Source organism: Pagrus major, chromosome 16 (assembly GCF_040436345.1).
Source record: "Pagrus major chromosome 16, Pma_NU_1.0".
In the NCBI taxonomy this organism is placed as follows: Eukaryota; Metazoa; Chordata; class Actinopteri; order Spariformes; family Sparidae; genus Pagrus; species Pagrus major.
The window spans coordinates 30,167,561-30,183,992 of record NC_133230.1 but is presented as its reverse complement, the minus strand read 5'-3'; positions in this window follow the sequence as shown (position 1 = coordinate 30,183,992).

Below are 16,432 nucleotides of genomic sequence, written 5' to 3'. Positions count from 1 at the left end.
TTTTCGAGTAAGTTTTCTAGCTTGAACTGGTTGAATTTGGATCTTCTTGATGGCAAACAAGGTTTTTCCTGCACTTTCATTCATTAAAGGTGCAAACTGGCTTATGTCAATTTTGAGCGTTTCAGAGCGAGACAAGCGTCTTTTTGCATTGTGTAATAGCATAAGCTGTATTTGACTGAAAAAAGGTTTTTCGAGTAAGTTTTCTAGCTTGAACTGCTTGAATTTGGATCTTCTTGATGGCAAACAAGGTTTTTCCTGCACTTTCATTCATTAAAGGTGCAAACTGGCTTATGTCAATTTTGAGCGTTTCACAGCGAGAGAAGAGTCTTTTTGCATTGTAAAATAGCATAAGCTGTATTTGTCAGAATAAAGGTTTTTCACTGAGGTTTCCTAGCCTGAACTGGTTGAATTTGGGTCTTCTTGATGGCAAACAAGGTTTTTCCTGCACTTTCATTCATTAAGGGTGAAAAGTGGCTTATGTCAATTTTGAGCGTTTCAGAGCGAGAGAAGCGTCTTTTTGCATTGTACAATAGCATAAGCTGTATTTGTCTGAAAAAAGGTTTTTCGAGTAAGTTTTCTAGCTTGAACTGGTTGAATTTGGATCTTCTTGATGGCAAACAAGGTTTTTCCTGTGCTTTCATTCATTAAGGGTGAAAAGTGGCTTATGTCAATTTTGAGCGTTTCAGAGCGAGAGAAGCGTCTTTTTGCATTGTACAATAGCATAAGCTGTATTTGTCTGAAAAAAGGTTTTTCACTGAGGTTTCCTAGCCTGAGCAGGTTGAATTTGGATCTTCTTGATGGCAAACAAGGTTTTTCCTGTGCTTTCATTCATTAAGGGTGAAAAGTGGCTTATGTCAATTTTGAGCGTTTCAGAGCGAGACAAGCGTCTTTTTGCATTGTACAATAGCATAAGCTGTATTGGACTGAAAAAAGGTTTTTCGAGTAAGTTTTCTAGCTTGAACTGGTTGAATTTGGATCTTCTTGATGGCAAACAAGGTTTTTCCTGCACTTTCATTCATTAAAGGTGCAAACTGGCTTATGTCAATTTTGAGCGTTTCAGAGCGAGACAAGCGTCTTTTTGCATTGTACAATAGCATAAGCTGTATTTGTTTGAAAAAAGGTTTTTCACTGAGGTTTCCTAGCCTGAGCAGGTTGAATTTGGATCTTCTTGATGGCAAACAAGGTTTTTCCTGTGCTTTCATTCATTAAGGGTGAAAAGTGGCTTATGTCAATTTTGAGCGTTTCAGAGCGAGAGAAGCGTCTTTTTGCATTGTACAATAGCATAAGCTGTATTTGTCTGAAAAAAGGTTTTTCACTGAGGTTTCCTAGCCTGAGCAGGTTGAATTTGGATCTTCTTGATGGCAAACAAGGTTTTTCCTGCACTTTCATTCATTAAGGGTGAAAAGTGGCTTATGTCAATTTTGAGCGTTTCAGAGCGAGACAAGCGTCTTTTTGCATTGTGTAATAGCATAAGCTGTATTGGACTGAAAAAAGGTTTTTCGAGTAAGTTTTCTAGCTTGAACTGGTTGAATTTGGATCTTCTTGATGGGAAACAAGGTTTTTCCTGCACTTTCATTCATTAAAGGTGCAAACTGGCTTATGTCAATATTGAGCGTTTCAGAGCGAGAGAAGCGTCTTTTTGCATTGTACAATAGCATAAGCTGTATTTGTTTGAAAAAAGGTTTTTCACTGAGGTTTCCTAGCCTGAGCAGGTTGAATTTGGATCTTCTTGATGGCAAACAAGGTTTTTCTTGTACTTTCATTCATTAAGGGTGAAAAGTGGCTTATGTCAATTTTGAGCGTTTCAGAGCGAGACAAGCGTCTTTTTGCATTGTGTAATAGCATAAGCTGTATTGGACTGAAAAAAGGTTTTTCGAGTAAGTTTTCTAGCTTGAACTGGTTGAATTTGGATCTTCTTGATGGCAAACAAGGTTTTTCCTGTGCTTTCATTCATTAAGGGTGAAAAGTGGCTTATGTCAATTTTGAGCGTTTCAGAGCGAGAGAAGCGTCTTTTTGCATTGTGTAAAAGCATAAGCTGTATTTGTTTGAAAAAAGGTTTTTCACTGAGGTTTCCTAGCCTGAGCAGGTTGAATTTGGATCTTCTTGATGGCAAACAAGGTTTTTCCTGCACTTTCATTCATTAAAGGTGCAAACTGGCTTATGTCAATTTTGAGCGTTTCAGAGCGAGACAAGCGTCTTTTTGCATTGTGTAATAGCATAAGCTGTATTGGACTGAAAAAAGGTTTTTCGAGTAAGTTTTCTAGCTTGAACTGGTTGAATTTGGATCTTCTTGATGGCAAACAAGGTTTTTCCTGTGCTTTCATTCATTAAGGGTGAAAAGTGGCTTATGTCAATTTTGAGCGTTTCAGAGCGAGAGAAGCGTCTTTTTGCATTGTACATTAGCATAAGCTGTATTTGTCTGAAAAAAGGTTTTTCACTGAGGTTTCCTAGCCTGAGCAGGTTGAATTTGGATCTTCTTGATGGCAAACAAGGTTTTTCCTGCGCTTTCATTCATTAAGGGTGAAAAGTGGCTTATGTCAATTTTGAGCGTTTCAGAGCGAGACAAGCGTCTTTTTGCATTGTACAATAGCATAAGCTGTATTTGTCTAAAAAAAGGTTTTTCACTGAGGTTTCCTAGCCTGAGCAGGTTGAATTTGGATCTTCTTGATGGCAAACAAGGTTTTTCCTGCGCTTTCATTCATTAAGGGTGAAAAGTGGCTTATGTCAATTTTGAGCGTTTCAGAGCGAGACAAGCGTCTTTTTGCATTGTACAATAGCATAAGCTGTATTTGTCTAAAAAAAGGTTTTTCACTGAGGTTTCCTAGCCTGAGCAGGTTGAATTTGGATCTTCTTGATGGCAAACAAGGTTTTTCCTGCACTTTCATTCATTAAGGGTGAAAAGTGGCTTATGTCAATTTTGAGCGTTTCAGAGCGAGACAAGCGTCTTTTTGCATTGTGTAATAGCATAAGCTGTATTGGACTGAAAAAAGGTTTTTCGAGTAAGTTTTCTAGCTTGAACTGGTTGAATTTGGATCTTCTTGATGGCAAACAAGGTTTTTCCTGCACTTTCATTCATTAAAGGTGCAAACTGGCTTATGTCAATATTGAGCGTTTCAGAGCGAGAGAAGCGTCTTTTTGCATTGTACAATAGCATAAGCTGTATTTGTTTGAAAAAAGGTTTTTCACTGAGGTTTCCTAGCCTGAGCAGGTTGAATTTGGATCTTCTTGATGGCAAACAAGGTTTTTCTTGTACTTTCATTCATTAAGGGTGAAAAGTGGCTTATGTCAATTTTGAGCGTTTCAGAGCGAGACAAGCGTCTTTTTGCATTGTGTAATAGCATAAGCTGTATTGGACAGAAAAAAGGTTTTTCGAGTAAGTTTTCTAGCTTGAACTGGTTGAATTTGGATCTTCTTGATGGCAAACAAGGTTTTTCCTGCACTTTCATTCATTAAAGGTGCAAACTGGCTTATGTCAATTTTGAGCGTTTCAGAGCGAGACAAGCGTCTTTTTGCATTGTACAATAGCATAAGCTGTATTGGACTGAAAAAAGGTTTTTCGAGTAAGTTTTCTAGCTTGAACTGGTTGAATTTGGATCTTCTTGATGGCAAACAAGGTTTTTCCTGCACTTTCATTCATTAAAGGTGCAAACTGGCTTATGTCAATTTTGAGCGTTTCAGAGCGAGACAAGCGTCTTTTTGCATTGTACAATAGCATAAGCTGTATTTGTTTGAAAAAAGGTTTTTCACTGAGGTTTCCTAGCCTGAGCAGGTTGAATTTGGATCTTCTTGATGGCAAACAAGGTTTTTCCTGCACTTTCATTCATTAAAGGTGCAAACTGGCTTATGTCAATTTTGAGCGTTTCAGAGCGAGACAAGCGTCTTTTTGCATTGTGTAATAGCATAAGCTGTATTGGACTGAAAAAAGGTTTTTCGAGTAAGTTTTCTAGCTTGAACTGGTTGAATTTGGATCTTCTTGATGGCAAACAAGGTTTTTCCTGCACTTTCATTCATTAAAGGTGCAAACTGGCTTATGTCAATTTTGAGCGTTTCAGAGCGAGACAAGCGTCTTTTTGCATTGTACAATAGCATAAGCTGTATTTCTCTGAAAAAAGGTTTTTCACTGAGGTTTGTTAGCCTGAACAGGTTGAATTTGGATCTGCTTGATGTCAAACAAGGTTTTTCCTGCACTTTCATTCATTAAAGGTGCAAACTGGCTTATGTCAATTTTGAGCGTTTCAGAGCGAGAGAAGCGTCTTTTTGCATTGTACAATAGCATAAGCTGTATTTGTCTAAAAAAAGGTTTTTCACTGAGGTTTCCTAGCCTGAGCAGGTTGAATTTGGATCTTCTTGATGGCAAACAAGGTTTTTCCTGTGCTTTCATTCATTAAGGGTGAAATGTGGCTTATGTCAATTTTGAGCGTTTCAGAGCGAGAGAAGCGTCTTTTTGCATTGTACATTAGCATAAGCTGTATTTGTCTGAAAAAAGGTTTTTCACTGAGGTTTCCTAGCCTGAGCAGGTTGAATTTGGATCTTCTTGATGGCAAACAAGGTTTTTCCTGTGCTTTCATTCATTAAGGGTGAAAAGTGGCTTATGTCAATTTTGAGCGTTTCAGAGCGAGAGAAGCGTCTTTTTGCATTGTACAAATCGCATAAGCTGTATTGGACTGAAAAAAGGTTTTTCGAGTAAGTTTTCTAGCTTGAACTGGTTGAATTTGGATCTTCTTGGTGGCAAACAAGGTTTTTCCTGTGCTTTCATTCATTAAGGGTGAAATGTGGCTTATGTCAATTTTGAGCGTTTCAGAGCGAGAGAAGCGTCTTTTTGCATTGTACATTAGCATAAGCTGTATTTGTCTAAAAAAAGGTTTTTCACTGAGGTTTCCTAGCCTGAGCAGGTTGAATTTGGATCTTCTTGATGGCAAACAAGGTTTTTCCTGTACTTTCATTCATTAAGGGTGAAAAGTGGCTTATGTCAATTTTGAGCGTTTCAGAGCGAGAGAAGCGTCTTTTTGCATTGTACAATAGCATAAGCTGTATTTGTCTGAAAAAAGGTTTTTCACTGATGTTTCTTAGCCTGAACAGGTTGAATTTGGATCTTCTTGATGTCAAACAAGGTTTTTCCTGCACTTTCATTCATTAAAGGTGCAAACTGGCTTATGGCAATTTTGAGCGTTTCAGAGCGAGACAAGCGTCTTTTTGCATTGTACAATAGCATAAGCTGTATTGGACTGAAAAAAGGTTTTTCGAGTAAGTTTTCTAGCTTGAACTGGTTGAATTTGGATCTTCTTGATGGCAAACAAGGTTTTTCCTGCACTTTCATTCATTAAAGGTGCAAACTGGCTTATGTCAATTTTGAGCGTTTCAGAGCGAGACAAGCGTCTTTTTGCATTGTACAATAGCATAAGCTGTATTTGTTTGAAAAAAGGTTTTTCACTGAGGTTTCCTAGCCTGAGCAGGTTGAATTTGGATCTTCTTGATGGCAAACAAGGTTTTTCCTGTGCTTTCATTCATTAAGGGTGAAAAGTGGCTTATGTCAATTTTGAGCGTTTCAGAGCGAGACAAGCGTCTTTTTGCATTGTACAATAGCATAAGCTGTATTTGTCTAAAAAAAGGTTTTTCACTGAGGTTTCCTAGCCTGAGCAGGTTGAATTTGGATCTTCTTGATGGCAAACAAGGTTTTTCCTGCACTTTCATTCATTAAAGGTGCAAACTGGCTTATGTCAATTTTGAGCGTGTCAGAGCGAGAGTTTTCTAGCAGTAGAGTAAGCTGTATTGGACTGAAAAAAGGATTTTCGAGTAAGTTTTCTAGCCTGAACTGGTTGAATTTGGATCTTCTTGATGGCAAACAAGGTTTTTCCTGCACTTTCATTCATTAAAGGTGCAAACTGGCTTATGTCAATTTTGAGCGTTTCAGAGCGATAGGGGCACGTTTTGGCACTCTGCAGTAGAGTAAGCTGTATTGGACTGAAAAAAGGATTTTCGAGTAAATTTTCTAGCCTGAACTGGTTGAATTTGGGTCTTCTTGATGGCAAACAAGGTTTTTCCTGCACTTTCATTCATTAAAGGTGCAAACTGGCTTATGTCAATTTTGTCCAATACAGTGTCAATTTTGAGCGTTTCAGAGCGATAGGGGCACGTTTTGGCACTCTGCAGTAGAGTAAGCTGTATTGGACTGAAAAAAGGATTTTCGAGTAAGTTTTCTAGCCTGAACTGGTTGAATTTGGATCTTCTTGATGGCAAACAAGGTTTTTCCTGCACTTTCATTCATTAAAGGTGCAAACTGGCTTATGTCAATTTTGAGCGTTTCAGAGCGATAGGGGCACGTTTTGGCACTCTGCAGTAGAGTAAGCTGTATTTGACTGAAAATAGGATTTTCGAGTAAGTTTTCTAGCCTGAACTGGTTGAATTTGGATCTTCTTGATGGCAAACAAGGTTTTTCCTGCACTTTCATTCATTAAAGGTGCAAACTGGCTTATGTCAATTTTGAGCGTTTCAGAGCGAGAGAAGCGTCTTTTTGCATTGTACAATAGCATAAGCTGTATTTGTCTAAAAAAAGGTTTTTCACTGAGGTTTCCTAGCCTGAGCAGGTTGAATTTGGATCTTCTTGATGGCAAACAAGGTTTTTCCTGTGCTTTCATTCATTAAGGGTGAAAAGTGGCTTATGTCAATTTTGAGCGTTTCAGAGCGATAGGAGCACGTTTTGGCACTCTGCAGTAGAGTAAGCTGTATTGGACTGAAAAAAGGATTTTCGAGTAAGTTTTCTAGCCTGAACTGGTTGAATTTGGATCTTCTTGATGGCAAACAAGGTTTTTACTGTGCTTTCATTCATTAAGGGTGAAAAGTGGCTTATGTCAATTTTGAGCGTTTCAGAGCGATAGGAGCACGTTTTGGCACTCTGCAGTAGAGTAAGCTGTATTTGACTGAAAAAAGGATTTTCGAGTAAATTTTCTAGCCTGAACTGGTTGAATTTGGGTCTTCTTGATGGCAAACAAGGTTTTTCCTGCACTTTCATTCATTAAAGGTGCAAACTGGCTTATGTCAATTTTGAGCGTGTCAGAGCGAGACAAGCGTCTTTTTGCATTGTGTAATAGCATAAGCTGTATTGGACTGAAAAAAGGTTTTTCACTGAGGTTTCCTAGCCTGAACTGGTTGAATTTGGGTCTTCTTGATGGCAAACAAGGTTTTTCCTGCACTTTCATTCATTAAAGGTGTAAACTGGCTTATGTCAATTTTGAGCGTTTCAGAGCGATAGGAGCACGTTTTGGCACTCTGCAGTAGAGTAAGCTGTATTGGACTGAAAAAAGGATTTTCGAGTAAGTTTTCTAGCCTGAACTGGTTGAATTTGGATCTTCTTGATGGCAAACAAGGTTTTTCCTGCACTTTCATTCATTAAAGGTGCAAACTGGCTTATGTCAATTTTGAGCGTTTCAGAGCGATAGGAGCACGTTTTGGCACTCTGCAGTAGAGTAAGCTGTATTGGACTGAAAAAAGGATTTTCGAGTAAGTTTTCTAGCCTGAACTGGCTGAATTTGGATCTTCTTGATGGCAAACAAGGTTTTTCCTGCACTTTCATTCATTAAAGGTGCAAACTGGCTTATGTCAATTTTGAGCGTTTCAGAGCGAGACAAGCGTCTTTTTGCATTGTGTAATAGCATAAGCTGTATTGGACTGAAAAAAGGTTTTTCACTAAGGTTTCCTAGCCTGAACTGGTTGAATTTGGGTCTTCTTGATGGCAAACAAGGTTTTTCCTGCACTTTCATTCATTAAAGGTGCAAACTGGCTTATGTCAATTTTGAGCGTTTCAGAGCGATAGGAGCACGTTTTGGCACTCTGCAGTAGAGTAAGCTGTATTTGACTGAAAAAAGGATTTTCGAGTAAGTTTTCTAGCCTGAACTGGTTGAATTTGGATCTTCTTGATGGCAAACAAGGTTTTTCCTGCACTTTCATTCATTGAAGGTGCAAACTGGCTTATGTCAATTTTGAGCGTTTCAGAGCGAGACAAGCGTCTTTTTGCATTGTGTAATAGCATAAGCTGTATTGGACTGAAAAAAGGTTTTTCACTGAGGTTTCCTAACCTGAACTGGTTGAATTTGGGTCTTCTTGATGGCAAACAAGGTTTTTCCTGTGCTTTCATTCATTAAAGGTGAAAAGTGGCTTATGTCAATTTTGAGCGTTTCAGAGCGAGACAAGCGTCTTTTTGCATTGTGTAATAGCATAAGCTGTATTGGACTGAAAAAAGGTTTTTCGAGTAAGTTTTCTAGCCTGAACTGGTTGAATTTGGGTCTTCTTGATGGCAAACAAGGTTTTTCCTGCACTTTCATTCATTAAAGGTGCAAACTGGCTTATGTCAATTTTGAGCGTTTCAGAGCGATAGGAGCACGTTTTGGCACTCTGCAGTAGAGTAAGCTGTATTTGACTGAAAAAAGGATTTTCGAGTAAGTTTTCTAGCCTGAACTGCTTGAATTTGGGTCTTCTTGATGGCAAACAAGGTTTTTCCTGCACTTTCATTCATTAAAGGTGCAAACTGGCTTATGTCAATTTTGAGCGTTTCAGAGCGAGAGAAGCGTCTTTTTGCATTGTGTAATAGCATAAGCCGTATTGGACTGAAAAAAGGTTTTTCGAGTAAGTTTTCTAGCCTGAACTGGTTGAATTTGGGTCTTCTTGATGGCAAACAAGGTTTTTCCTACACTTTCATTCATTAAAGGTGAAAAGTGGCTTATGTCAATTTTGAGCGTTTCAGAGCGAGACAAGCGTCTTTTTGCATTGTGTAATAGCATAAGCTGTATTGGACTGAAAAAAGTTTTTTTCACTGAGGTTTCCTAGCCTGAACTGGTTGAATTTGGATCTTCTTGATGGCAAACAAGGTTTTTCCTGCACTTTCATTCATTAAAGGTGCAAACTGGCTTATGTCAATTTTGAGCGTTTCAGAGCGAGACAAGCGTCTTTTTCCATTGTGTAATAGCATAAGCTGTATTGGACTGAAAAAAGGTTTTTCACTGAGGTTTCCTAACCTGAACTGGTTGAATTTGGGTCTTCTTGATGGCAAACAAGGTTTTTCCTGCACTTTCATTCATTAAAGGTGCAAACTGGCTTATGTCAATTTTGAGCGTTTCAGAGCGAGACAAGCGTCTTTTTGCATTGTGTAATAGCATAAGCTGTATTTGACTGAAAAAAGGTTTTTCACTGAGGTTTCTTAGCCTGAACAGGTTGAATTTGGATCTTCTTGATGGCAAACAAGGTTTTTCCTGTGCTTTCATTCATTAAAGGTGAAAAGTGGCTTATGTCAATTTTGAGCGTTTCAGAGCGAGACAAGCGTATTTTTGCATTGTGTAATAGCATAAGCTGTATTGGACTGAAAAAAGTTTTTTCACTGAGGTTTCCTAGCCTGAACTGGTTGAATTTGGATCTTCTTGATGGCAAACAAGGTTTTTCCTGCACTTTCATTCATTAAAGGTGCAAACTGGCTTATGTCAATTTTGAGCGTTTAAGAGCGATAGGAGCACGTTTTGGCACTCTGCAGTAGAGTAAGCTGTATTTGACTGAAAAAAGGATTTTCGAGTAAGTTTTCTAGCCTGAACTGGTTGAATTTGGATCTTCTTGATGGCAAACAAGGTTTTTCCTGCACTTTCATTCATTAAAGGTGCAAACTGGCTTATGTCAATTTTGAACGTTTCAGAGCGAGACAAGCGTCTTTTTGCATTGTGTAATAGCATAAGCTGTATTGGACTGAAAAAAGGTTTTTCGAGTAAGTTTTCTAGCCTGAACTGGTTGAATTTGGGTCTTCTTGATGGCAAACAAGGTTTTTCCTGCACTTTCATTCATTAAAGGTGCAAACTGGCTTATGTCAATTTTTAGCGTTTCAGAGCGAGACAAGCGTCTTTTTGCATTGTGTAATAGCATAAGCTGTATTGGACTGAAAAAAGTTTTTTCACTGAGGTTTCCTAGCCTGAACTGGTTGAATTTGGATCTTCTTGATGGCAAACAAGGTTTTTCCTGCACTTTCATTCATTAAAGGTGCAAACTGGCTTATGTCAATTTTGAGCGTTTCAGAGCGAGACAAGCGTCTTTTTGCATTGTGTAATAGCATAAGCTGTATTGGACTGAAAAAAGGTTTTTCGAGTAAGTTTTCTAGCCTGAACTGGTTGAATTTGGGTCTTCTTGATGGCAAACAAGGTTTTTCCTGCACTTTCATTCATTAAAGGTGCAAACTGGCTTATGTCAATTTTGAGCGTTTCAGAGCGATAGGAGCACGTTTTGGCACTCTGCAGTAGAGTAAGCTGTATTTGACTGAAAAAAGGATTTTCGAGTAAGTTTTCTAGCCTGAACTGGTTGAATTTGGATCTTCTTGATGGCAAACAAGGTTTTTCCTGCACTTTCATTCATTAAAGGTGCAAACTGACTTATGTCAATTTTGAGCGTTTCAGAGCGAGACAAGCGTCTTTTTGCATTGTGTAATAGCATAAGCTGTATTGGACTGAAAAAAGTTTTTTCACTGAGGTTTCCTAGCCTGAACTGGTTGAATTTGGATCTTCTTGATGGCAAACAAGGTTTTTCCTGCACTTTCATTCATTAAAGGTGCAAACTGGCTTATGTCAATTTTGAGCGTTTCAGAGCGAGACAAGCGTCTTTTTGCATTGTGTAATAGCATAAGCTGTATTGGACTGAAAAAAGGTTTTTCGAGTAAGTTTTCTAGCCTGAACTGGTTGAATTTGGGTCTTCTTGATTGCAAACAAGGTTTTTCCTGCACTTTCATTCATTAAAGGTGCAAACTGGCTTATGTCAATTTTGAGCGTTTCAGAGCGAGACAAGCGTCTTTTTGCATTGTGTAATAGCATAAGTTACTGCACAGTGCAAAAAGACGCTTCTCTCGCTCTGAAACGCTCAAAATTGACATGAGTGAATTTCACCATAAATGAATTAAGGACAGGTGAAACCATATTTGCCATACAATAGATCCACATTCAGCCAGTCCAGGCTAGGAAACTTCCTTGAAAAACCTTTTTTCATTGAAATACAACATAGTCTACTTCACAGTTCAAAAACACAAGTCTCTCGCTCTGAAATGCTCAAAGTTGACAGAAGTGAGTTTTCACCATAAATGGATTAAAGAACACTTTAAACATTTCTGCCATGACATTTATCCAAATTAAACTATACCTGGCAAAGAAAATTCTTTGAAAAACCTTTTTTTCAGTAAAATACAGATTAAGGAACTTCACAGTGAAAAAAATACGCTTCTCTCGATCTGAAACGCTCAAAATTGCCACATTGAGTTTTTACCAAAAATGAATTAAAGACCAACGGAAACCATTTTTACAAATATATTAATCCAACTTCGGCCATCCACAACAAAATAGAACACAACAGAACATATGAAATATGATCAAATTTGAAACAGAAATATCATATTTTATAGTTCATTTCCAGCAGCAGACCAGCAGGTCCTGCAGCATGTGACCTCGTGCTCTCTACAAATGCATCTGTTACACTTGGTGCAGGTGGGTAGAAGACCTCTATTTTAGAATTGTGCACAACCAGCACTCACCTCTACTTCTGGTCGAGCTGGTGGCAGCAGGGGCAATGGCGGTGTCGGTGGTTTCTGCTAGGGCAGCAACAGTGGTCTGTAACTTCACCACCATGGTAGCAGCATGTCGGTCATCGAATCGGAGGCTGGCGCTTATCATTTGAAATCGTTTGTGGGACATGGTGGCCCTGAAGACTGGTCTCCCACAGACCTTTGGACCGGTACATACCTGCCAGGATGAGAAGTCGAATATTATGGGCATCCATATCACTCCATCCTGACACTGTACGCCTCCGTGTAAGGTTTGTCATTTGCAAAATCAGCTGGATCATGTCAGGAGTGAAGAAAGGGTCAAAAGAGGATGACACATCATGGATTCTTGATATGGCATATCTCGTGGGCCCTGGCATCATGCAGGTTAGCCTGAATGTAGCGCAGCGTCTCGGCATGAGATGGAGACTAGACTTGCCTGTTATTCGCTGTCCACTCACTGTAAGGATCGGCAGATTCCCCAGTGTCTTCTCCACTTTCAGAGGAACTCACAGAAGTGGGCTCCAGTGAGCATTCTGTTTCAGACTCCCCCTCGAGATTGTGTCTTCTGCAGATGAGTCCTGCAGCTCGCTGGCAGATAAAGGCTGCAGGTCTTTCTCCTTCTCTGCGCACTAATGAAATGACTCCTCAGCCAAGCTGCATGTTTATCTTTGCCTGTGAAAGCAGCCAGGTGCATAAACACAGTGACAGTTGTTTTTGTTTTTGTTTTGGAGTACAGCAAAGGCAAGAGGCCATGTTTTTACTCAAGCGGCTCTTCAAAGACACATGAAAGACATCTTTCAAAAAATGCCATTTTTTCACCATTAAAAGATCAATGCGTGGTTACAGATTCACACACACACTCTCTCTCTCTCACACACACACACACACACACACGCACAAGCGCAAACACACACACACACACACACACACACACACAAGAAAACTCTTGGGGTCGGCTAATAGTCACAGCGCTGCATAATATAAATGGCAAAAAGTACAAGTGAAACCATGTTTGACGTGAGCCAGTTTTCACCATAAATGAATTGAAACACAGGTGAAATGTTCTTTGACATGAACAAGATCCAAATTCAACCAGTTCAGGCTAGGAGAACTCAGTGAAAAACCCTTTTTCAGTCAAATACAACTTTAGTTACTGCACAGTGCAAAAAGAGGCTTCTATCGCTCTGAAACGCTAAAAATTGACATGAGTGAGTGTTCACCATAAATGAATTAAAGGACCGGTGAGACCATGTTTGCATGAAAAAGATCCAAATTCAGCAAGTCCAGGCTAGGAAACCTCAGTGAAAAACCTTTTTTCAGTCCAATACAGCTTATGCTATTACACAATGCAAAAAGACGCTTGTCTCGCTCTGAAACGCTCAAAATTGACATAAGCCAGTTTGCACCTTTAATGAATGAAAGTGCAGGAAAAACCTTGTTTGCCATCAAGAAGACCCAAATTCAACCAGTTCAGGCTAGGAAACCTCAGTGAAAAACCTTTTTTCAGTCCAATACAGCTTATGCTATTACACAATGCAAAAAGACGCTTGTCTCGCTCTGAAACGCTCAAAATTGACATAAGCCAGTTTGCACCTTTAATGAATGAAAGTGCAGGAAAAATCTTGTTTGCCATCAAGAAGACCCAAATTCAACCAGTTCAGGCTAGGAAACCTCAGTGAAAAACCTTTTTTCAGTCCAATACAGCTTATGCTATTACACAATGCAAAAAGACGCTTGTCTCGCTCTGAAACGCTCAAAATTGACAGGAGCCAGTTTGCACCTTTAATGAATGAAAGTGCAGGAAAAACCTTGTTTGCCATCAAGAAGATCCAAATTCAACCAGTTCAGGCAAGAAAACTTACTCGAAAAACCGTTTTTCAGTCCAATACAGCTTATGCTATTACACAATGCAAAAAGACGCTTGTCTCGCACTGAAACGCTCAAAATTGACATAAGCCAGTTTGCACCTTTAATGAATGAAAGTGCAGGAAAAACCTTGTTTGCCATCAAGAAGACCCAAATTCAACCAGTTCAGGCTAGGAAACCTCAGTGAAAAACCTTTTTTCAGTCCAATACAGCTTATGCTATTGCACAATGCAAAAAGACGCTTGTCTCGCTCTGAAACGCTCAAAATTGACATAAGCCAGTTTGCACCTTTAATGAAAGAAAGTGCAGGAAAAACCTTGTTTGCCATCAAGAAGATCCAAATTCAACCAGTTCAAGCTAGAAAACTTACTCGAAAAACCTTTTTTCAGTCCAATACAGCTTATGCTATTACACAATGCAAAAAGACGCTTCTCTCGCTCTGAAACGCTAAAAATTGACATAAGCCAGTTTGCACCTTTAATGAATGAAAGTGCAGGAAAAACCTTGTTTGCCATCAAGAAGATCCAAATTCAACCAGTTCAGGCTAGAAAACTTACTCGAAAATCCTTTTTTCAGTCAAATACAGCTTACTCTACTGCAGAGTGCCAAAACGTGCTCCTATCGCTCTGAAACGCTCAAAATTGACATAAGCCAGTTTGCACCTTTAATGAATGAAAGTGCAGGAAAAACCTTGTTTGCCATCAAGAAGATCCAAATTCAACCAGTTCAGGCTAGAAAATTTACTCGAAAAACCTTTTTTCAGTCCAATACAGCTTATGCTATTACACAATGCAAAAAGACGCTTGTCTCGCTCTGAAACGCTCAAAATTGACATAAGCCAGTTTGCACCTTTAATGAATGAAAGTGCAGGAAAAACCTTGTTTGCCATCAAGAAGATCCAAATTCAACCAGTTCAGGCTAGAAAACTTACTCGAAAAACCTTTTTTCAGTCCAATACAGCTTATGCTATTACACAATGCAAAAAGACGCTTGTCTCGCTCTGAAACGCTCAAAATTGACAGGAGCCAGTTTGCACCTTTAATGAATGAAAGTGCAGGAAAAACCTTGTTTGCCATCAAGAAGATCCAAATTCAACCAGTTCAGGCTAGAAAACTTACTCGAAAAACCGTTTTTCAGTCCAATACAGCTTATGCTATTACACAATGCAAAAAGACGCTTGTCTCGCTCTGAAACGCTCAAAATTGACATAAGCCAGTTTGCACCTTTAATGAATGAAAGTGCAGGAAAAACCTTGTTTGCCATCAAGAAGATCCAAATTCAACCAGTTCAGGCTAGAAAACTTACTCGAAAATCCTTTTTTCAGTCAAATACAGCTTACTCTACTGCAGAGTGCCAAAACGTGCTCCTATCGCTCTGAAACGCTCAAAATTGACATAAGCCAGTTTGCACCTTTAATGAATGAAAGTGCAGGAAAAACCTTGTTTGCCATCAAGAAGATCCAAATTCAACCAGTTCAGGCTAGAAAACTTACTCGAAAAACCTTTTTTCAGTCCAATACAGCTTATGCTATTACACAATGCAAAAAGACGCTTGTCTCGCTCTGAAACGCTCAAAATTGACAGGAGCCAGTTTGCACCTTTAATGAATGAAAGTGCAGGAAAAACCTTGTTTGCCATCAAGAAGATCCAAATTCAACCAGTTCAGGCTAGAAAACTTACTCGAAAAACCGTTTTTCAGTCCAATACAGCTTATGCTATTACACAATGCAAAAAGACGCTTGTCTCGCTCTGAAACGCTCAAAATTGACATAAGCCAGTTTGCACCTTTAATGAATGAAAGTGCAGGAAAAACCTTGTTTGCCATCAAGAAGATCCAAATTCAACCAGTTCAGGCTAGGAAACCTCAGTGAAAAAACTTTTTTCAGTACAATACAGCTTATGCTATTACACAATGCAAAAAGACGCTTGTCTCGCTCTGAAACGTTCAAAATTGACATAAGCCAGTTTGCACCTTTAATGAATGAAAGTGCAGGAAAAACCTTGTTTGCCATCAAGAAGATCCAAATTCAACCAGTTCAGGCTAGAAAACTTACTCGAAAAACCTTTTTTCAGTCCAATACAGCTTATGCTATTACACAATGCAAAAAGACGCTTGTCTCGCTCTGAAACGCTCAAAATTGACATAAGCCAGTTTGCACCTTTAATGAATGAAAGTGCAGGAAAAACCTTGTTTGCCATCAAGAAGATCCAAATTCAACCAGTTCAGGCTAGAAAACTTACTCGAAAAACCTTTTTTCAGTCCAATACAGCTTATGCTATTACACAATGCAAAAAGACGCTTGTCTCGCTCTGAAACGCTCAAAATTGACAGGAGCCAGTTTGCACCTTTAATGAATGAAAGTGCAGGAAAAACCTTGTTTGCCATCAAGAAGATCCAAATTCAACCAGTTCAGGCTAGAAAACTTACTCGAAAAACCGTTTTTCAGTCCAATACAGCTTATGCTATTACACAATGCAAAAAGACGCTTGTCTCGCTCTGAAACGCTCAAAATTGACATAAGCCAGTTTGCACCTTTAATGAATGAAAGTGCAGGAAAAACCTTGTTTGCCATCAAGAAGATCCAAATTCAACCAGTTCAGGCTAGAAAACTTACTCGAAAATCCTTTTTTCAGTCAAATACAGCTTACTCTACTGCAGAGTGCCAAAACGTGCTCCTATCGCTCTGAAACGCTCAAAATTGACATAAGCCAGTTTGCACCTTTAATGAATGAAAGTGCAGGAAAAACCTTGTTTGCCATCAAGAAGATCCAAATTCAACCAGTTCAGGCTAGAAAACTTACTCGAAAAACCTTTTTTCAGTCCAATACAGCTTATGCTATTACACAATGCAAAAAGACGCTTGTCTCGCTCTGAAACGCTCAAAATTGACAGGAGCCAGTTTGCACCTTTAATGAATGAAAGTGCAGGAAAAACCTTGTTTGCCATCAAGAAGATCCAAATTCAACCAGTTCAGGCTAGAAAACTTACTCGAAAAACCGTTTTTCAGTCCAA